At 35.3% G+C, this 23,631-nt stretch overlaps 1 protein-coding gene across 8 annotated transcripts in view; it reads right to left on the bottom strand.

The window, feature by feature from the left end:
• The window catches only part of MACROD2 (mono-ADP ribosylhydrolase 2), a 1,918,082-nt gene that overhangs the window by 776,878 nt on the left and 1,117,573 nt on the right, over positions 1-23,631 (bottom strand). The window lies entirely within an intron of this gene.

Raw genomic sequence — 23,631 nt, 5'->3', positions numbered from 1 at the left:
CCCTACCAGTAAGTTATTTCATCATTGGTCAGATCCAAGTGAGACAGATTATAATACAAGATGTGAATAATTGGCACCCTGGCAAAAGACAAATCCTTGGTGGGAAATAAACTGAGAAATAATTGCCTGGAAAATGAGCGTTCTCAATTGACATGGGAAAAAAAAACAATGCTCCACATCACTTTACTTATAAATAAGGCAAAAGTTTCAGCCATTGTACACAATAAAAAAGGACAAATTTCTGAAAATGTGCCAAGATAATTTATAACAATCAGCAATAAACTTAAAAGGAATAACTTTAAAACATCTCTACCAATTTTAAAGTGCAACCTACCAATCCTCATATATATGACATATGCTAAGGATAATAGCCCCTAATAATTACTTTCTATTTTTTACTATATTAAAACTTTCAAAAAGCAATCTATACTTTCAGCCTCTATATTTAAAACACAGATTTTCTTTTGCACATAAAACCAGTCATTGTTATATTTTGTTAATACCAACACACACATAGACTTTTGCATTTAGAAACATAATGCAATAGCACTGTTTTAGTTTTAAAGTCAGTAAGGATCATAAGAAAGAACTACATTATAATCCAAATTACTTGAATGCCTTAGAACATCTGCTTTCCAGTCTTATCTGTTAATCTGCATTATTTGCCCATCTCATTGATGTAACAAAAACTAATCACCTTTGATCAGAAAGACAAATTTGGTCTAATATTATTGGAATATTATAATGAAGTGAAATTATTTGCTTTGGCTAAATAGTACCACTTCATTTCAACAACAATGACAAGATAAGAACATATCACAAAAGTGAGACTATGAAACAGTCTTAACTTGCATAGGAAATTTAAGTAGCAGAAAAGAAGTCACGAAGGGTAAAACCTTTGTTTGCCTGCTAACTATTGAGTGTATTATTTGATGTTTGAGAAAATACCAAAAAGGTTGATTTCAACTTTTAGCTCTGAAACAGTATTTAAACACTTTCCAGATGATATTAAAGATGATATCTTGTGATCACAATAGGCAGAAATGTCACCAGTGAGTTCATGCAGATGCTCTTGCACAGGCAAACCTGGCTTTAAAGTGAGAACCTCAATAACATAGGAGAAGAAAAGGGAGATTAGTTTTATTTAGTAAAATAAAAACAAAAACCCAGCACACAGCAATGCCATTTTTTATAATAAGAGTAACAAATAAGAGCTGTATGTATTTAAGCAATACAAGTTCTGTACCAGCTGTAGTGAGTTTTTATGTGAATATTTCACATTAGCTTCTGTTTTGAAGCAAATACCTCATGAATGAAGATGGAAGGTTATACTAGCTTAACTTCATTTTCCCCTTTGTGACTACCTGTTTGTGTCCAGTTGTGATATTCTAAATCCCCCAATGAATCCAAAGGGAGAGAAGCTGTAGAGTAACATCACAGGTTTCTACAGGACAGCATTTCCCAAAAGTGGGTATAGTAAGATGTGGGTTTAAAGGTCAATTATATTTGAGAGTCACTGGGTGAAATTAAATCACAACACCTAACTTAGTTCAGGACTTTCAGGATATTTAATATGCAACAATGGATTATGAATCTCAACAAGCAGGGATACAGAATGGAATACATCTGACTATTGGAAAGTATGTTTTGTTCTGTTTTATTTTTGAAAGATTGTATTTATTTATTCATGAGAGATACACAGAGAGAGGCAGAGACATAGGCACAGAGTGAAGCAGGCTCCTTGTGGGGAGCCCAATGTGGGACTTAATCCCTGGGCCCAAGATCACACCCTGAGCTGAAGGCAAATGCTCAACCACTGAGCCACCCAGGCAATCTGAAAACTATGTTTTATAGAGTACTTCAAGGAACTAAATTTCCACAAATTTACCTTTGAGAAATGTTGTGCTAGGACAACTCTGGCACCCTTACTGCCATTGTTGAAGGACAAGTCCATGAGTTTTGCCTTGTTTTTTCTCCTCCTCCCCAACTGCCTCTGTATATCAAATACTTAATATATAAAGGTGCAACAGTTTATGCCCTTGGATTCCTTATATTATGGATGAAGGTCAAGAGGAAGTGCCTCTTATCTGGGATCATAAAAATGTGCCTACTTGAGCCAAGTAAAAACAGGGATTCAGAGCATTAATGGGAAAGGGAAAAAGAGAGTCCATAAAAGAAGATAGTGACATTTGAAGAATCCTTTTTCTTTGCTTTTCCCTGTGGACATCGCTGTTCACATGACTTAAATGGAATTTGTGAAAAATTATTACGTTTCTTCAGTTCTCCATTTAATTTAAAGGTCTGAGGACAAACAGCCAATCAATGAGCCTTCTCCTCAACATCAAAATATTGATCTCTGTATTTTATGCTCTATATTAAACTTACAACATCCAAGATCAAGTGTTATTATCGACCAACACAATGACCTCTCAGATCCACAAAGCTGAAGGTGAATCAATGTGAGGCCCAAAAGTAAATTTCCTTCACTATTTTAATTGTTCATAGCACTCAGAAGTGATTCTTCCACACTGACAAGTTCTTCTATTCCTGTTACAAAACTCAGGAGGTCTACTTTCCAATTCCAGCTCCAGCCCTACTTGCTAAGTGCCCCAGAAGAAGCCTTCCTTTCACTGGCTCCTGTCTTGGTTTCCTTATCCATAAAACAAATTGCTTAGATGATCTCTGTGGTTTATTCTGTGATGTGTGGCATCATTAACATTTACCTTTGTATCAGAGACAGATGGAGTATAAAATGATGCCTGGACGGTTACAAGAGACCTTAAACAAGTGGCTTGCAAGTTTTATGAGTATTAAGGACACTTTTTTAATATAAAAAATATTATAGACTACTCTTTCACAATAGTAGTTTCTAAATCTATTAATTGAGTACAAGTTCAAGACAAACAGCTGTTATAACATCAACGATGCTTTGCACTAATTTACATTTTATTGAACACAATAGCATCTTGATAGTGGACATGTATACGTGAGATATATGCACCAATCCGTAGATAATGCCTTCACTTGCACATGAATTTGTGGATCCCTTGGTACAAAGAAGATAATGTAAACAGAAGTGTTTAATTCGATTTCTGGTGCATACAGAGGCTCAATAACCAGCAGCAAGAGAGGCAACATCCAAGACATCATATACACACAGGCAGAAAGACAGTCATCATCTCTGCTCTGATGTGGAAAAAATACCACATTTTACGTCTTGAGGTCTGATTATAAGTCAGAAGTTCTGGATCTGTCACTAATCAGTTGTGTGATCTTGGACAAGACACTGTCCTCTTCGAGTTTCTCTCTCCAAGCTAAAAGAAGGATTTGAGTAAGATGGCCTCTAGATTCTTTGCTGCTCTCAAATGCAATTCCTCTTCTGTTTGCCTATTAAGAATTGATCTATAGATTCTAAGTAGTCTAATTCATTCTTGTCTAGATAAATGAACACCAGTCATGGTTCACATTTCTCAAACATGCTTGTACAAATAAAGTCCAAATTGGTCAATCCCCAAAGACAGTGTTTTAAGTACCTATCAAAATTATAAATGGAGACTCCTTTTGATCCAATGGTTCTATTTCTAGGCATGTATCTTAGATAATATGCTTACTCATATGCAAAATGGCATTTATACAGGTCATTCATTATAACACTGTATATGATAGGCAAAGATTGGAAACAACCTAAATGTCCATCAATAGTGACTAGTAAAATAATTGTACATTTATACAATGAAATATTGTGTTTCTGTAAAAAGAGTAATGAAGGTGTTTACATGTGGATATGGAAAGGTATCTGAGATATATTACTAAGTAAAAAAAATGTAAAGAGGTATAATTAGTATGCTACCATTAGAGTAAAGATATCCCACAGGAAAGAATACAGGTTTCTTTTAGTGAATACCTGCACAAAACATCTCTGGAAGCAGTAACAAGCAATTAATAACAGTGATTCTCTACCAGGGTCATGATGGAAGCTGCAAAGATGGAGGCATATATGAGAAGGAGACTTTTCACTGTTTGTTTGTTTGTTTGTTTGTTTGTTTGTTTGTTTTTTGCGTTCAAATTATATGAATACATTACCTACTCAACAATTAAATAAAGCATTAAAACAAAGGGTATGTGGTGTGCTAAACCTTGTTCCTGGATCTCTACCATATCCCTACAATATACAAGTATTGTTACTGTGCTTTATAAGATGATCTTACATCACTGCAAATATGAAAATATTCTTGAAAAAGATACAATCCTAAGGGATTTAACAGAATGACTCCACTAGATATATCTTTCCTTATTTTGCTATTCTCAATAATCTCTTTATAGAAAGTCATTATTTTCATGGACACCTAGGTGGCTTAGTGGTTGAGCATCTGTCTTCTGCTTGGAGTGTGATCCCAGAGTTCTGGGATCAAGCCCACATCAGGCTCCCTGCGGGGAGCCTGCTTCTCCTTCTGCCTATGTCTCTGGCTCTCTCTGTGTCTCTCATGAATAAATAAATAAAATGTTTAAAAAAAAAAGTAAATAATTATTTTCAGATAAAAGTAGGGTTTAAATGGTGGACAAAAGGGTATTTTTTCTCCTATATGTTTAACATCTATCTTTAAAGTTTCACTACAATTTTAATATGCAAATTGAACCCTAGAAATTCTTTAGTAGAAATGTAGTACCGGGATATACATCTTAGATATCTCAGTAACCAAATAATTTTGAATAATAGTTAAGAATTTTTAGAAACAAAAAGGACAATATAGAAAATTTAACCTATTTCCCCCTGTTCAAGGGCACCAGAGAGGCAGAACAAAATGTCCAAAGTCACACAGCAATGTGGGGAGGTACAATATCACAATGGCAATGTAATTTTGAATAAATTTTTCCTAAGGTGACTACTTAATGAAGGAAATGGCATACATCTCTATATACAAAATTTGGCATGTTTATCATGAATCCCATTACTTTAATCTCATAGTTTGTCCACATGCAGATTCTGGTTTGCTATTGCTATGCTTAAAAACAAAAACAAAACAAACACAACAAAAAGAGACAAAACTACTCAAAACATGGTGGCTTAAGATAGTAACAATTTAAGACAGCAATATCATTTCTTATGGTTTCTCTGGGTGAGAAATTCTGAAAGGCCTCAGCTAGGAGTCTGGTGAAAGGTCTCTCACATGGTTGCAGTCAGCCCATGGCTGGCAGTGGAATAGTGGGGGCTATATAGCAACTAAAAGCTGGATGGGCATCTTGCCCTCCTCATGAAGTCTCGGGTGCTCTCCATATGGACTAGTTTGGGTTTCCTTGCAACATGGTGGCCTCAGAGTAGTCAGATTGCTCACATGACAGCTCAAGGCTCCAAATCAAGTATACCAGAGGCAGAAGCTATGTCACTCTTGTAACCCAACCTTAGGAGTCACACAGTATCACTACCACTATCTGTATTGGTTGCAACCATACACAATCCCACACTTTTCAAGTGGAGACACATAGCCCCCATCTCTTGATGGTAAGAGTAGTAAAGAATTTATGAACATATTTTTAAATGGCCACATCTCAGGACGTCTCCGACACTTGGGCTTTATTTTGGTTGGCATATTTTTAATTAAAGACCTGTGGTAGTTATATTAGAAACCACAGAAAAAGACAATATAATTAAATCTTGTTCCATGTAGCCATTATAGAAAACAGTGTAGAGATACCTCAAAAAATTAAAACTAGAACTACCATATGATCCAGCAATTCTACTACTGAGTATTTATATGAAAGGAATTAAAACATGAACTGAAAAAGACATCTGCACCTCCATGTTCACTGCAGCATTCTTGATAATAACCACAACACGGAAACAATGTCAGTGTCCACCAATATATAAATGGATAAGGAAAATGTTGTATATATATATGCACAGTGGAATGTTATTTAACCATAAAAAGAAAAATCCTGCCATTTTCAAAAATATGGATGGATCTTGACAGCCTTATGCTAAATGAAATAGGTCAGACAGAGAAAGCAAACACTTCCACATTTCATTTTTTTTTTTTAATTTTTATTTATTTACGATAGTCACAGAGAGATAGAGAGAGAGGCAGAGACACAGGCAGAGGGAGAAGCAGGCTCCATGCACCGGGAGCCCGACGTGGGATTCGATCCCGGGTCTCCAGGATCGCGCCCTGGGCCAAAGGCAGGCGCCAAACCGCTGCGCCACCCAGGGATCCCCCCACATTTCATTTTTATGTGGAATCTAAAACAAAAACAATAATAACAAACCCAAAATACAAATAACATATTGGTGGTTGCCAGAGGTAGAGGTTGGGGGGGTGAGGTCACAGAATTGGATGAAGGAGGTCAAAGGTACAAACTTCCAATTACAAAATAGATAAGTCCTGGGGATGTCATGTACAGCATGGTGATTGTAGTTTATAATACTATATTTCATACTTGAAAGTAGCTAAGAGAATAAATCTTAGATGTTTTCATGATAATAAAAAAATCTATTTCCAGTGTTTTCTCAGACCTATTATCTGAATAAGTCAACGACTGATTTAATAAAAATCAGAGCTCGAGAAAGATTGAATTAATATGTTTATTAATTGTAAATACAATCTAATTTGGAGATTACAGTGTAATTGTAGCTCTGCCTAGCCCAGCACTGGTTTTGTTGCTTCTTCTATACTCAAAGCTGGCAGGAAGCTGTGGGCAAAGGAAAGGTAGGGACGGCTGTTATAGAATCAGCATCATATCTCCCTGTGAGCAATAAAGGCAATGTTATTTCCCTGAAATGCCCAGCTTCTCATTCAAGAAAGGAAACACGACCTTCAAATATTTGAGGTCCTTTCTTATAGGAGTGAGGAAAACCGAGACAAAACAGCAATGCAATTTGTACATTTAATCAACATTTCAAATGCAAGCCCTTGAAGAGGTATGGAAAATGAGATGGCAGGTCCTTTTGTGCTTTATCAGACTAAAGTGTGGCAAGACAAATGAAAGCTGTTTTTGCTCATCTATTCCAGAAATCAATCAGTCTATAAATCACCTCTTTTGTTTTGAAGCTATAACCACCACCTTGCGTTCCCCCACCTCATTTTATCCTGGGAAATTAGTCTGAACCATATAGAAAAGGGAAGTAGGATAGGTTTTCTTTGAAGGGGGTGTGGGGGAGAGCATGTTTTCATCTCCAGAAGTGTAAATTGAAAAACGTGTGATTGGAATGCCAAATAAGATTTGAAAGCAGTAGAATTATTTACAAAGATTCAATCAGACTTATCCCTGGGGGAAGGGGAGCGGGGGGGAGAAAGAAAGAAAGGGAAAAAAATCAGCAAAACATTCTGTGAAAAAATATTAGCATAATGAATTTTAAAACAAATGAGAGAACACATATAGGTTGCTCTCATCGTTTTCCATTTGAGAAGCAACTGTGCTACATTCAAACTGTTAATGAACAGTCAGACCAGTGTAGAATCAATTACATGTTGCTTTCATTGACTCCACTCTTGTATTCATAAGCATAATCGGTCCATCTAACAGACTGCATAATGATACAGTACCCTGTCAATCATATTCAAATTGCATGAATTTTAAGAAGAAAACCAATGCGCAGAATTAAATTGATTTTCTTTTCTAAAGATAAAACCACATATCCAGGCACTAAAGGTACTATTTGTAAATCTTATTGGCCAATTTATATGATAAGCACTACCAATCTATGACCTGAAACAGCACACTTGAAGTTCAGTAAACAGGAAATTGAATTACCACCTGACAGCATTATGAAGTAAATGCTGCCTTTTCTCTCCATATAGGTCATTGTTTCCATATACACATTTTCAAAGCTTGTTTTTGTTATATTTCAAAAAACAATCAATTGTCTATAAGATGTTCCTTTTCAATCTGTAGCAGACATCAGTTAGAATGTACTTCAACCATTGCCTTGCAGGTTTCTAAATTTGGATTATTCTCTCCCCCACTTCTTCAGCTGCATGATGGATTTCTTTCAATGTCCAGAAACACGACAGTCACCCAGCTCTTTACATGAGTTTGGGACAAACTACCACTTACAGTGTCATTTCCTTGCCCATTTTCCTTGGGGGTCTGTGAGTTAACCATTTGTTTTCACTGTTTTTAGTTACAGTTTTAGTTGACCTCTCTTAGCCTCCTTGGAGCTATGATTCCCTAAATAAGATGTCTATGTCTGAGATTACATACATAGTAGCTGAACAGCTTTTGTATTTTGCAGCTGATAAAGGCATACAGAATGCACAGTCAAATGAATGCACCCAGCTCAAGTTGAAGTTTGATCCCATTTTTTACATGAAAATGTAATGATGTTGCCACGTTTTGGACATCATGTGCTGATAATATGTTTCATGCTTCATTGACTTTAAAATTGTAAGGTGTTAAGCTTAAATTGTGAGGTTTAAATTATAAAATATTATTTGAGCAATTTCTACTAAGATGTTACCCTCTATATGAGAGAGAGAGAGAGAGAGAGAGAGAGAGAGGGAAGAGGCAAATCTTATCTTTAATAGTTTATTAATTCTCCCTCTTCCGACAAAAATCTATTTAAGGTTGATCTTGCTGATGAGGCTGTCTCCTGTTTCAGATGGATCCCTATATATAAGGGTCCATTTTTTCAATAACACAGATTGAAATTTTTGTAAAAGGGGTATACTGTGGTCAGCCATTTATAGAATCTTTGGGATTCCACAGGGTATTGGGGGCATCTGCATTACAATAGTGTTATTTCCAACAGAGAGGGGTCTCAGAAAGACTGTGGGAAGCTGAATTATCTGCAAAATTCCAACATTTCACATCATTTTAGAATGAACCAAAAGAGAACACATCTTAGAAGGAAATGAGTCAAATGCATGGCATTTCTAATGCTTCACTAGCAGGGGTGAGAGGAGGTGGAGGTCCAGATAGACAATATGACTTTTTCAAGGAAGATAATAAGATCTTTGTTCCAGTTCAAGGGATGGGCAGCAATTTGCAGCGTTTATAGAGAGATGCAAAACCAGCACTTTATTAAGATGCAATGGGAAAGAAGGATTTAAGAATCCTACTTAATGGGTAAAAATAAGTGAATGTTAGTCTTCCCCACCCGCTTTCCCGCCCTTCCCACTGTAACGGTAATTCTACAAATGGAGAATCTAGGCTAGGACTAAAGTGTGCAAGGGGGTCATTGTCAAGACACAAAGGCTGATACTGTGGTTGCATGTGCTTGCCTGTTACTAGCTTTCCTTTATTGCTCCCTTATCAACACAAGTCTGAACAATAAAGACTACTAAGATCATTCACTCAGTCATTAATTTTGTTCTTTATTCAAAAAATATTCATTGAGAATCCACTGTATGCCAGGTATATAGGACAACCACCCCATTCACTTGCACAAAAGAGGTTTTGTGCTTTCTTGATTCCAGAACTTTCCTGGTGTCAAGAGGACCCCCTCATCTTTGCCTTTCACAATACTTTCCATTCTATAAAACCTAAAGAGAATTTATCTTCATTGAAGACATGATCTATGAGCACTACTACATGAACTAATTTTGAAACTCATTTCTCCTCTTGTCTCCAATATCACTTATGTTTGACTATTTATATGACTTTTAACATCAACATTTCTGTACATACAACTAGTAAGATTCCATCAGTCAGAGTTCTCTAAATAATACAACATTTTGCCTGAGGAGGCAGGGCATTTCCTCCCTTTGGAGGCAATCAAGTACGATTACATGTGCTCCAAGATTCTTTCTAATTCTGTGGTGCTGTAATTTTGTGTTTCCTGTCTTCATGTAGAGACTCCTTGCTTCCACTGCAGGGAACATGACAAATCTATGTGTGAATCTTTCCTACAAAGCCAAGAACTCTATGGGAACAGTTGATTAATGGATAATTAGTGAATTTGTGGGTGATTAAACAAAAGTTAGCCTGATATAATCAATCTAATCAGAGATGATATACTGGATTAGAGAAAACAATGAAGTAGAATGGCCAGTCTAGACTGGGCAAAAGATGGAATGTAGTTATACTGGTTCATGTCATTCAACATACATTTTTATGGAACTGAGAATCTATTTCTTCACAGAAAAAATCAACATAGCTTTATCAAAAATTTCCTAATAAATGTGCAATAGAAGATTTTTAAAAAGACTAAACCCATCATACTCCAACAAGAGCTGTGAGTTTCTTTCCAAAGATTTTCAATAGGGAGAAAAAAAGTGTGGTGACTTCTTTGCCTTTTTTTTGCAGAAGGTAATTAAATAAATGCATTTTTAAAATGTGTCATTTTCCTCATCTGCATATAGCTCATTTTAGAGTAAATTTACTTGGTTCTAGAGATTGGTTTTGGCTCTTAAATGACAAAATGGAAAATGACAGATTCTCTGCATATCTCAAAAATTAATGGAATGACCATTTGCGTTTCTTCAAAAAGTGACATCTAGGTATAATGAACCTACCTCTCCATGAAAATAAACCAATCTTAGTTTCTCTTAGAGACCAGTGCAGTCATTAGCTCTAGACTATAGTTTTTTTTTTTTAAGATTTTATTTATTTATTTACGAGACACACACACACACACACACACACACAGAGAAACAGGCAGCGACACAGGCAGAGGGAGAAGCAGACTCCATGCAGGGAGCCTGATGCAGGATTCGATTCTAGGACTCCAGGATCACATCTTGGGCTGAAGGCAGGCACTAAACCTCTGAGCTACCCAGGTATCCTCCATACTATAAGTTTTCTGTACAACATTTACACCTATACTGTCATTTTGGTTCCACTCTCATGATATATACATCCACACCAGATTCTACACCTAATTTTCTAAAGGAACACTTGTATTTAGAAAAGACAATGAGAAGGACAGAATATTTTAAGAATTAGTTTAGCATATGTTCTAAAAGAAAGAATATGTGGAAATTCCTATACTGAGAAGCTACATTTTTCAGAAGTTTGCTTATACAAATTCAGCAGTACAAACAAGGGGTAAAGGAGGGTAAGAATGACAAAATACTTAAATAATAAGGATAATTTCACTAAGCATTTTCACAATGAGTGTTTGCTCTAGCATGAGCATGAATAGGTGGCTTAGACTGCCTGAATCCAAAAGATCAGTCTACCTCCCCACCTTCCTCTCAGAGATGGTTGGCTCATTGTGCAAGATAGGAGCTGTTTTCAAACTCTTCGATTTCAAGACCTCTTTACACTCTTAAAAATAATTTAAGAACAGAAAGAGGTTTTGTTTCAGTGAGCATATCCATCACCCAAGAAAATAAAAGCACATACTATTAACTATCAGAAAAATGATGTTATCACATGTTATGTAACCTTTGAAAAGCTGTACTATACCCTCAAGAGAGGAAGAAAGGAAGAAATATAAATAAGCTGTAAGTATAATATGAAAGAGGGGTCCCCAGACCATACTTTGAGATCTGCTATACTACAGATCCTGCTGTACAGATCTAGTAAAACTATTTCCTTTTCTAATCAAAATGGACATCACTAAATACTTTATCTGATCCTCAAGTTTGAAGAAACAGTGATCTCTCTCAACTGTATAGGGGGAAGACCAGATGGACAGGACTTAAGAAATGGTATTTCTCTGCTTCAACTATTATGTGAGTTACAAAATTTTTAAAAGAATAATCTTAACTAAATGCATTTTTTTTTTTGTCTTTTGTTCAGTCTTTAGAACCTAGACTGATACTTCTTTCCTCTTCTGTGAGATGGTGCTCAGGTCACTTCTATTATTTATCAGCTTCTTGAGAATGGAGAAATATTTCTTAAATAGGCAGCTTATAAGGACTCAGGGAAGAAAGGCTAAGATGACTGCTCCCAGACCAACTGATTTCAGTAGAAAAGAAAATGGCAAGAAGAGCTTTTTAAGCAAGAATTCTACAAGACATCATAGGATAAAGAAAATAAGGATCTTTCAGGATCATGAATTCCCCCAGGGAAATCACGACAATAGTCTGACTTCCTTGCACTCACTTCTTTGCAGAGTGAGTTGGAAGCTTCTAAAGCAATGGAGAACAGCTAATGTTAAATCCGGTTGGTGGGAATGAAAAGGGACGTAGATAGTCAAAAAACTTAAAGGTATACTGGCAGAGTTTAATGATAGTTTCAAGGTGCATGGGAGAAAAGCAAGGTGGGGAGTCAGAATTTATTCAAAGTAACTTCACTGACTAAGAGGGTAATAGAAATGGAAAAAAAACAGAAAAGTAATGGAGGCCTGAATTATTGTGGTGCTAGTCAAGTCTCCTGAAAAATCTATCCTTAACATAAAAATCAAGGGAAGAAGGGGGCCAACAATTTAAAAAGGATTAGTAAAAGAAACAAAAATTGTAAAGTTGAAGATAATAAATTTTCATGTTTCAAGACAGGCTTTTTTTTTTTTTTTTAAACTTTTCTCCTTCCTTGCCTACTTTGGGCCTGGTAGAGCATCACTGAGGGGAAGAGGATATATCACTGAGCCTTTCAAACATGATTCATGTGAGACTCAGATTTAAAGAGGTCAACATGTGCCTCTGCAAGATCATTTAGTGGAAACCATTAATGTAAATCCATGAAAAAACAACAACAACAACAAAAAAAAATCAAGAGAACTTTTCACAATAATTCAGCCAACAAGAATGAAATGTTTGCCTGGATACTTTAATAATTAAGTGAGACTAACATATATTAGAAGAACGAAATATTGGGATGCCTGGGTAGCTCCATGTTTAAGTGTCTGCCTTTGGCTCAGGTTGTGATCCTGGGGTCCTGAGATCAAGTCCTGCATCAGGCTCCTTGCAGGGAGCCTGCTTCTCCCACTGCCTATGTCTCTGCCTCTCTCTCTTTTTCTCTCATGGATAAATGAACAAAATCTTAGAAGAAGAAGAAGAAGAAGAAGAAGAAGAAGAAGAAGAAGAAGAAGACAGACCAACCTCTAAATGAATAAGTGACATCTGGTGACTGATGCTTTAGCAATATACTATTATGTAGGCCAATGAATACAAATTCCACTTCTTATTCAGAAGTGTGGTGCTATTGAGATAAGATAATTTGGCTGAGGAGGTACTACAATTAGATAAATAAATGAAGTACAAGATGGGCAGCTTGGTATAAGTAGGAAAATAATTATAAAGGCATGTCTAGGGATACCAGAAAAAGACGGTCCCTAGTCTGTGTAATTGTAATCACACTGGATGATATCAGGAAAGAGCAAGAAAACAAGTCTTCATATCTCACTGAAAAAGCCCACTCACCAAATAGGTAAACATGGGCAAATTACTTTCCTCTTCTGCAAAAACTGTTATATTTACTTATCAAGTTTGATATGGGATATAAATTATGTATTATACGTGAAAGCATCAAACATAGTACCTGGCATGTAGTAGGTCATGAGCTCTGACTTGATTTGTATTTGCACATAATTGTATTCACAACATCCATAAATGGGAGAATCAGAAGATATTCCCTATAGAGTCAGTATTTTGTCATTATGGTCTCAAAATCTATAACCACTCGCATTAAGCACTTTTGTCAGAATTTATAGTTTACTGTCTTCTTTGCTTCCACTATTATTTGGGTCCCTGGTCTTCTTTTTCTTTAACTTCTTTTTTTTCTTTTTTCTTTTTGCAGTATATCCTTGAGTATAAGTCTTTCAGAGATATTCTCTGTAGGTAGGAATTTTCTAAGTCACTGGATTTCCAAATACTTTTCATTTGTTTTGGTTTCTGAGCATTAGTTTCCTGGCATATATGATTCTAGGTTCCAATTAATTTTTCTCCCAGAATTTTGAATATTTTGCTTCATTTTTCATGAGAAAAAGCCAGTTTGATTTTTATACCTTGATAAGAAAGCTGGATTTCTTTTCCTCTCCAGAAGGTTTAGGAACTTCCTATTTATTCTTGGGATTCTGAATTCTGTTTGGGTTCTTTCAAGACAGGAATTTGTTCCCCTTTTAGTTATGAAGTTATAACTCTTTCATTTTATATGTTCTTGACAAATGGGTTGTATATGTCTCAATTGTCTTCACACTCTCAAGTATTTTATCTGCTGTACATTCTTGAGTACAACTTGTTTTCTGGATCAGTAAGTTACTTTTCAGCTATTTCCTTTACATTAGGTGTCCCTTCACTTGAAACTTTTATTCTCTGACAGGAACACCTTTTTCTAATTTCCACATGTATCACATATAATTCTATTCTATATGAACTTTTTTACTGGATATAAATTCTTTTTTTCTTTTTTCTTTTTTTTTTTCCATTTCAGGCTAAGATTTAGTAATAGTTAGCTCTTAGTGGATTTTAATTCACTTAATGTATACCTTTACATTTTTTTCTTGATATCTCTATTGCCCTAAACAAATTATATTTATTTTCATCACATTTTTATTTCTAATGAGGCTAATCAATCCCTTGGCAGGACTGATTAGGTATCTCTAACAAGAAAAAAAAGAGAAAAACAAAAAAAATATTAGTAATGTATAATCGTTTACTGAATTACACAAATAGATATTTTGACAAGGAATGTATTTCTCATGTAGCTAAATTGTAGAAATTGCTAAGAATACAGTTTTTTTAATGTTAAAAGGTATGATTTTATTTTTCTCACATGATAAAGCAGCATATGCTATGCTACCAAGTTTAAAACAAAAAAATTAACTTTTCCAATGGAATTATTATTGACAATTTTATTGATAGAACAATATCAAAGTTTCTATAAGATTAAACCAAATACATTTTGTTATCTCTTGTCTTTTTTTAAAAAAAGATTTTATTTATTTATTTATGAGAGACACACAGAGAGAGAGAGGCAGAAACACAGGCAGAGGGAGAAGCAGGCTCCATGCAAGGAGCCCAATGTGGGACTTGATCCCAGAACATCGGGATCACATCCTGAGCCAAAGGCAGACGCTCAACCACTGAGCTACCTAGGTGTCCCTATCTCTTGTTTTTAAAATATTCTTATTGAATAGACAAAAAAAAAAACAGTCACATAAGACATACAAACACAATAATTTATAGAATTTCATGAAGAAAACATTGGTCCCTTTTGAAATGTACACTCAAGGCCTATCCATTGCCTAGGAATTTATGAGATATTCTCAGAGCCATCACTTAGGTTCTAGTGTAATGCTAAAGTTGCAGTTGTTGGAAGCATATGGTGCATTCTCCTCACTGGCTCCAGTCACAGTAATGACAATCTATAGTTTCAAATGTTTTCATTCATACAATCAAAAAAAGCAAAGCAAAACAAAACAAAACAAAAATGTTTTCTTGTCTAATCTCTACTTTAGTGCTTATAAATCATCACAAAAAGCCATAAAGATAAGCACATTTTGCACAAATATTATAGTAAGAAGATCTCATTCTCAAACATTAGCAGAACATTAATGACTTTAATTGAGGCCTTCATTGAAATTATTTAAATGATAAAAATATTAGAGTGCATGCATACTACTTGTCGGAAGAAAGAAAAAAATTGAAGAAAGCATGCTTCAGAGTTAAGCCAAGGAACAAGAAAGTCAAACTGAAGAAGAAAAAAGCTAAGTAGGTAATTTGATCTTGAATAGATTCAAGGAGAGGTCAAAAAAGGGATAAGAAATGGTTGGAAAGAAAACATACAAATGGCTAATAAATAAGTACATGAAAAGATGTTCAACATCCTTAGTCATTAAGGAAATGTAAATCAAAATCTCATAGCCATTACCATGGCTATCATCAAGATAGTAACAAGCATTAATGAGTCTTGGAGAAACTGGAATCCTCATATAATAGTGATGGGAATGTAAATGCCACTTTGGAAAGCAGAAAGTTCCTCAAAATGTTAAATATAGAATTACCATATGACTTAGCAATTCTGCTTCTAAGTATCTATGCAAAAGAACAGAAACCATATGTCCACAAAAAAACTTGTACAAAAATGTCCAGAGCAGTATTATTTATAATAGCTCCTGAGTGGAAACAACCCAAATGTTTAGCAATTGATAAATGAATAACCAAATATATACCCCACAAAGGAATACTATTCAGCCATAAAAAAGAATGAAGCACCAATATTTTCTACACCACGGATGAGATGGACCTTGAAAACATTATGCTAAATGAAAGAAATCAGTCACAGAAGGCCACCCATTGTATTATGCCATTTATATGAAATGTCCAAAACCATATAGATAGAAAATCCATATAGATAGAAAGGTAAATCCATTTAGATAGAAAGTAGATTAGTGGTTGCCAAGAATAGGGTAGGCAGAACGAAGAGTGAGTAATTACTAAATAAGTATAGGATTTATTTTTAAGGTGATAAAAAAATTCTACAATGAGATAGTGGTAGCAATGATTGTATAACTGTGAATATACCAAAATCACTGAATTATGCACTTAAAGAAAAACACAAAACAAAAAATAAACTGGAAAAATAGTGTTGGGACATGCCAGGAAATTTAGGTACGTGTAGTTAATACATAGATGGTATTAGCTAAATGGTTGTCCGAGTACCTAAAATGGTTAATTAATATTATGAATATTTTTAAAAACATGAAAGACAACACTCTAAAATAAGACTAAAAAAATGTAGTCTGTTTAAGGGGTGCTTATAGTGCAACTGGGACAGCTCAGGTAGAGTTTTCTAGTAATGTCCCATAGGGCAGACCTTCTCTGACCTAATCCAGCAATAATTGAGTAAAACACATTGTAAGGTGAACTATTTGCTCATTCAGAACTTCCTGTGAATCTAAGGACTGAGCGCCACTTCCACTTTTCACAAAGCCTGCCAGGACATTTCAGTGCAAACTAGTCAATTGTCTAAGAGCTTAAAATGTATATGAGGCTCATACATAACAAACAGACAGAGATAAACTACAGTGATACTTCAGGAGATCTGAAGTCTTTATATGTGGTTATGCTCGCTGATCACAGGGCTGTCAGCAAGAATAGAATTACAAAGTCTCACTATATAAAGCACAATGTCTTGTTTTACAAATAAACTGTATGGAGAACCATCTTTTCATGAGACAACTCTGGTCAAAACAAACACTTGCAGGCCAAAGTTACTAACTTCTTAGGAATTGACAATCTCTTCCCACATCCTTCCAGGAAGATTTTCAGAGCCTGTATGTTTTGACCCTAGGTTTGTTTGCCTACATTAGTATATCAAAGTCTGAGGTTTCATGTGTGTTTATACATTTGCATGTACGGTGAGGTTCAGGCACAGGCAGGAACAGATAACTCTGTGATGTGTCTTAAGGCATGTTGAGAAAGCTCCTGCATTCACTGGTGTGGTGAGGTGAGGGTCTGGGATACATCTCCCTCTCTACCTCTCCATTATAAAGGAAAAGATGAATGGATAAAGAAGATGTGGTCTATGTATACAATGGAATATTACTCAGCCATTAGAAATGACAAATACCCACCATTTGCTTCAACATGGATGGAACTGGAGGGTATTATGCTGAGTGAAGTAAGTCAATTGGAGAAGGACAAACATTGTATGTTCTCATTCATTTGAGGAATATAAATAATAGTGAAAGGGAATATAAAGGAAGGGAGAAGAAATGTGTGGGAAATATCAGAAAGGGAGACAGAACATGAAGACTCCTAACTCTGGGAAACGAACTAGGGGTGGTGAAGGGGAGGAGGGTGGGGGTTGGGGGTGAATGGGTGATGGGCACTGAGGGGAGCGCTTGGTGGGATGAGCACTGGGTGTTATTCTGTATGTTGGTAAATTGAACACCAATAAAAAATAAATTTATTATTAAAAAAAGAAAAGATTGGGCTTCCAGAGATACTGAGATTGCACAAAGAAAATAACACCTGCTCCTTGTTGAGTGTTTATCATGTGACAACCACAGTTCTAAGTCAAAAGTTTTTAAATCTTTCCCCAACTTTAGTACTCACCAAGATCCATTATTAAGTACATACATTTAAAAAAAAAACAAAGATAATCCAGTTCTCAATTAAGATTGAGCAGATGGACTTCTCCCTATTCCTCCTGCTGAGAGTAGCTTAAAATCCTGGCCATTGTACATGACACAAATAGAAGAAGACTGTACAGTGGAAAGAAAAAAGCAGGTCTTGGGACCCAAAGAAGGACATAATGGTGTGTTTTCTGGGTTTTCTTTTTGCACCATATATGCTAGACTGGTTGCTGGAGAAGATATAACCCAGAAATATCAAAAAGAGACAAAACCCACCACCACCAAAATAACAAAGAGCCCCTGAATAGTCTGTTCTTTCTAGCCAAAAAAAAAAAAATCACAAAAGGGTAACTTAGTCAGAAAGACAATACCTGCTCTATTCCAATAAGCACCACAGTTAAAACAATGGCTCAATCCTTATCCAGTCAGTAAAGGCCAAATGGGGAGCCTTGATTTCCATCCTCATCCAGCTCTAAGGAGGTACTCCTTACCCAAGTGGTGTTAGACGATGGTGAGTGGGAAGCCAAGATTTTCATCCATGGCTGGTGGTAACAAACTCCCTGCTCTCCTTAATGTCAATGGAAATCAGGTGGGCATCCTGGATTCCACCTCCACCTGCCTCAGGGTGGTGTCAGAAGAGCCCATGTGGAAAGCCGGAATTTTCACTACCATTCAGCGCGGGCCTCCTCACTGCTGTGTCAGTGGAGGCTCCCTGGGAAGCCATTATAAGAAAATCCTCTTCTTCACAGCTGGGTGGTATTAGCTGAGGCCTAGAAGGAAGCCTAAAATACCACCTCCACCCAGCAGAAGCAAAGCATCTTTCCCTCCCTGGGTGTCATGGATGAATATCATAGGCTTTATACTGAACAGAAGAAAAGTGACAAAAAGGAGTACATATATATTCTCTGTGTGGTTCCATTTGTAGTAAGAACATATAAAATTAACAAATAATGAAAGAAGTCTGAACAGTGATTACCTTTGAGAAATGGGATTCACTAGATTGGGTACAAGGGAAGTTTCTGCCATGAAGAAGTATTCATATTTATTGGTGTGTATACATTATCAGAACTCACCAAATTACATATTTAATATTTTTGCATTTCACTCTCTGTAAATTTTACCTCAATTTTAAAAAAGTATGATAACATAGTAAGCAATAGTTTCATGTATGTCACTGTCCCAGCCTATGATTTTCAAAGCAGAACATAAGTAATGAATATTCATGACTGGTAATTTATTTTTTATTTAATTTATTCATATATAGGTGACATTCCACATTTCACAGGATAATAGAAAATTTAGGATCAACATTTGCTCTTCTAATTCTTTGTATTTGGAAATGAACTCATGAACTTAACAAAATATTTGCATCTAAACCATACAATTTTAATATTCTTTTTAAAAAAAACAAACATTTGCTCTGCAGAAAAATGAATTGTTTTATTCTTTTTTTTTTAATTGTTTTATTCTTGCTTTTCATCACACATATGTACACACAAAGCAAAGAGCTATCTTCTTATTAGGATAGTTTCCAGAGGGATGTTTAAGATAATAATTTATATCTGTTGAGGGACTATTCCCCTACAAGTTGCTCCATTGCCCAGAATGAAATACTACAAAAGTCATCCAGTCCCTGTGGTGGGCTATGTTATCTGAATATGGCCACAACAATATCTTCAATCCCATATGCTCTTCTGGATTGTGATTTTGTCACTCCTGCATCAAAAGCTGGAGTATAAATCTCTTCTCAATGAATCTCAGATGGTGGTAGTGACTTGCTCATTGCCAATAAAATGTGTTGAAATGATGCTTTGGGAGTACCAGGGAAAGGTGAGAAGTCTTACAGGTTCTGCCTTGATCTCTTGGAATATTTGCTTTTTGATGTTTCTCTAGGAACTCAGTGCCATGCTATCAGAATCCAAAGGCACATGTGTAGGCACTCTGATGGACCAGCTGAGCCCATTCTGTGAGTCATTCCATCTCAGACATGTGGATGAAGAAGTCTCAAGATGATTCTAGGCTCTAATCATTCACATCTCTCCCAGTAGGGACACACACATTATGTGGTAGAGACAAGTCATTTGAATTTCTGTCACATAGAATCCACAAGCCTAATAAAGTAGCTGCTGGTTTATTCCACCCATTTTGGGGATAGTTTGTTACACAGCAAGTAAATAACTGAAACACTTCCCTTCAGTAGCTTAATTCCTAGAAAATGGTAATATGAAGTTGACTCATTTCCTAAAATGGATTATAATCACTTCTAACTACATTGCCCTAAAGGGAATAGAAGTATCTATTTTATTTAATTTTTAGGCTGACTTGGAGTCATACTTTAACAATATGATAGTCCATCCTCCAAAGTTCACCCAAGCCGTGCCATAGTGTGTATTGAAAATAGCATATAAACTATGGGGGAGGGGGTGTTTCTGTCTTGGTATTTGAATCCCAGCTTTGCCGTATACCATATGGTGATTTGGGGTGACATTTTGAGCCTTATCTGTAAAATTGTCATACTAATACTTTATTCACAAGGATCCTAGAAATTATTAGAAATAATGATTAAAGTATTGTGCTTTACACAGGGTGTCAGTATCCAACTTTGAAGTCATTATTATTAGATATGCTCCTTCACACATATAGAGCATTAATTTATCTGGAGATTGATTAAAGGTTTATATTTCTTCTCTACACTAGGGCTATTCTTTTTCTTAGTGCAAATGATAGTACATTTGGCATCGCAGTTGCTGGTGGTCCTTTACTCACATAATTGGGGCTCCTGGATGATTCCACATCATTATTCAGTGGGAGCCCTTTCTTTCCTGAGCATTTAAAACAGCCACTATAGTATAGAAACTCCCTGAGAAATGCCGCCAGGAATTCCCATTAAAAAGTCTAATAAATGTTTTCCAACTAACACATTATGTTCTGAATTTATAGGAACAATCTGAGCAAAAAAGGCCTTGGCAGTCATTTAATAGAATTATTACAAAGGCAAATTCATATGCAGATTATTGGACAGTATTCATTTTATCATACAGGAGGATTTTAAAATTAGTTTCAGAAAAAGGGCACTCCATAATAAACTTTTAATTTCAAGAGTTGCACAAGGTAAGGGCTGAAAATTACAATAGGCCAGGTACCATGTCAGCTCTGATATACTACAACACTTCTTTATGAGCACATTACAATTCGAAGAGCTAATAATAAAAAGAAGTGATGCTGAGATGATGAATTGATGCTATGCAATTAGACCTATTAGAATTCACAGGAGTCGACAGGCAATAATCAAACCCTTTTCATGCTGCCCATTGCAATTATCTTTGCACTTAAGAATCAACAAAGCACATAATGACTTGCACTCGATTAAGGAATTCATGAGAAATGGAATTTTAATTAGTGTGTAGAAAATTTGAGCCATTTGTTACTTTACAGGACAACAAATTGTGAAAACGAGTTGAGGAGTTAAAAACAGTCAGCAGTGATAGATGTTTGCTGATAGTAGTGAGGAACTTAGACAGTGGAAATTTCCAGTAGTTCCCCTCCTCCCCTAAAATTACAATCAACAAAGTGAAACTACTATTGAGGATGGAAAAAGCAGCAAATGGATTGTTGATGTCATGGTTGATTGATAAAACAGACATTAAATCCATTCTCAACCTTGACTTTCTCCAACTATAGTATTTCATATTATTTAAACATACAAATATTCACCCATTCATAATCCATATTAAAATCAATATATATCTATCCACTGCTATCTCTGTGTAGCAAATCAAGTATATATATCTTTAGAAGAAGTGGGATTTTAACTCAATATGGAATGTTTAAAAGTTCAGTGAATAAAGATGATGCCTAGTCAACTTGCAAATTTTTTAATTAATTATGAAAATCTGCTCCATAATAGTTGTTCATTTTTAACAATGTTTATTCATAAAATACATTCACTCTTAATGCACTTGACCTTGGGCAAAAAGCTTAGTTTATTACTGTATCTCAGATATAAATAATGGGCTCTGGCATTTAACACATAAGTTAATGGAAATTCATTTTTGTCAAAAAATTTCCTGGATTTTCAGTAGAAGGTACCGTGTTTATAAATAAAAAATGTCAAATGCCACTTTGCAATGCAGTCGATTTAATAACATATTTCTCATGCTCAATTTACCATCTGAAAAGTTAGTCTAAAATACAAACAGTCAAGGAAACATCCACAACCACTGCTACACTCTGAGTAAATAGAAACAAAATAGGAACTAAATACAACAGTCCTCCCCACTCATTTCATAAAACACACAGGAAAGAAAATCAATACTTATGAAAACAAATCATTGAATCAATCCCCAAACAAAGCCAAATTGTCCATGAACAATTTGGAAGTCATTCTCTGCATCTTATTAAAAAATCTTCTTCACTTTGTGGTTGAAAAATATGCTAATTTGAGATGTAAGATCTGAATGTTTAAAATGTGGAAAGTATTCAAATACAGATCTATCCAATATATCTGATATTTTAAAATTTTGTGACAATTTAAAATTAAGTATGTTTTACTCTACTGAGAAGTTAAAAATTTCCTCACTTCACCACTGGCAAAGAATTTGTGGCAGAGATTGAAATGCTCCACCTCTACCTCTTTCTCATCTCCCCTCTCAGTAACATGAACTTAGTGTTTAGTTGAGTTTGTTGTTGTCAAGGATAAAATATTACATTTCCCAGCAGTCATGTCAATAGACATGGTCATGTGACCAAGTGTTGTATAGAACCTCCAGAAAAGCTGCAGATATTGAATGACACCATTTTGCTCTTCTAAATTCCTTTTTTCTTTCTATATGAACTGATATATATAAACCTCATGATGGCTGGAACTCTAGCAGCCATCTTGGGTCATGAGGTGGATAAACATCATAATACCTTTTAATATAGGAAGTTGTATAACTTACAAAATTCTAGCATGGATATTATTTTTACAATTTAATTTTACAAACTCTGCAAGATAGGTCACTCAAGTATTTATTTGATTCCTCTCTTGCATATGCTGCTGCTTCTTCCTGAGTTAACTGATGAATTTAAATCATATCAAAAAATAGATGAACTTAAAAGTACAATTCAAACAAAGGTATCTAAAGGAAAAAAACATTAATGTATAGACCTTGGGCTAAGTCAATTACTTTAGCTGAATACTAAATTTAGTGCTGAGCTTCCAGGCAGCTAAATCAAGACATATACAAGCTTATCTGAAGATGATCGACTTTTCTCTTAACTTGGAAATTAATTAATTAGTTAATTAATTAATTTTTTTGGAAATTAATTTAAAGATAACTACTTTAACTTTCATATATGGGATATTGGATGACATAGTGGATGTCTTAAATAGTAATTGTGTACATGATACAGAAACATTCTGTATAAAGACATTGTCTTCAAAGAAGCAGAGGGCATATGATTATGTCTTTGACACAAGGTTCTCTCCATGTAGCTAAAATGATATGACTTCAGTACTTTAATTTTTATATGGTTATATTTTAGGACACTTAGATGAATAAATTAGTTTGGTCTTCCAAATGTCTTTCTCAAATATCAAGCACCTTGAATGATATTCAAGTGACAGTTATTTTTGGTATCAGGTTTTTTTTTTTTTTTTTTTTTTTTTAAGACCAGCAAAAGAGTACCACCCTAAACCAGACTAGAGGGACCCCTTTCCTGGTCCTGGGCTCTAAAGGTCCTCACATATC

This window comes from Vulpes vulpes, chromosome 14, assembly GCF_048418805.1.
Source record: "Vulpes vulpes isolate BD-2025 chromosome 14, VulVul3, whole genome shotgun sequence".
In the NCBI taxonomy this organism is placed as follows: Eukaryota; Metazoa; Chordata; class Mammalia; order Carnivora; family Canidae; genus Vulpes; species Vulpes vulpes.
Note: the sequence above shows the minus strand (reverse complement) of the source record. Positions and strands in the feature narration are given on the sequence as shown.